Raw genomic sequence first — 582 nt, 5'->3', positions numbered from 1 at the left:
TTAATGGAATTTCTATCTCTGGGACCCCCAATTTATATTGTAAAATCAATGTTAATTTAACTCTAAGGTTCCTATATGGGGACCCCCTGGAACTCCCTCACCTGGGGGTCTCCGGACCTCACTTTGGGAACCACTGATATACTGTAGATAAAAGGAATATTATTAACCCATGAAGACCTGATGCAGATTATAAAAATGTCTTCAGAACACATTTCTGATTTTTTTTTAATTAATTCAGCACCAGCATATTTTGGCCTCGGACCCCCGTCTCAAAATGTTTTGTTCCATGGACTTCCAAAAGCAAAGATTAAAACAAAATACTGTGTGTGTGTGTGTGTGTGTGTGTGTGTGTGTGTGTGTGTGTGTGCGTGCGTGCGTGCGTGCGTGCGTGCGTGCGTGCGTGCGTGCCATGCATACATATTCAAATATTTGTTCAAAAATATATAGATTCTTTACTGATGAAATGTGAAATGTGGTGAACATTTAGATTAGGGATTTATGAGTCCCTAGTCACTGACTTTCAGTCAGAGGGGTTTCATTTTGAGGGTCCTTGTGATGAAATGGTCTGAGAAGCACTGTCTT

The sequence above is a fragment of the Protomyctophum parallelum genome, assembly GCF_964188405.1.
Source record: "Protomyctophum parallelum genome assembly, chromosome: 2".
In the NCBI taxonomy this organism is placed as follows: domain Eukaryota; kingdom Metazoa; phylum Chordata; class Actinopteri; order Myctophiformes; family Myctophidae; genus Protomyctophum; species Protomyctophum parallelum.
The sequence above is the reverse complement of the archived record's forward strand: the minus strand, read 5'-3'. Positions refer to the sequence as shown.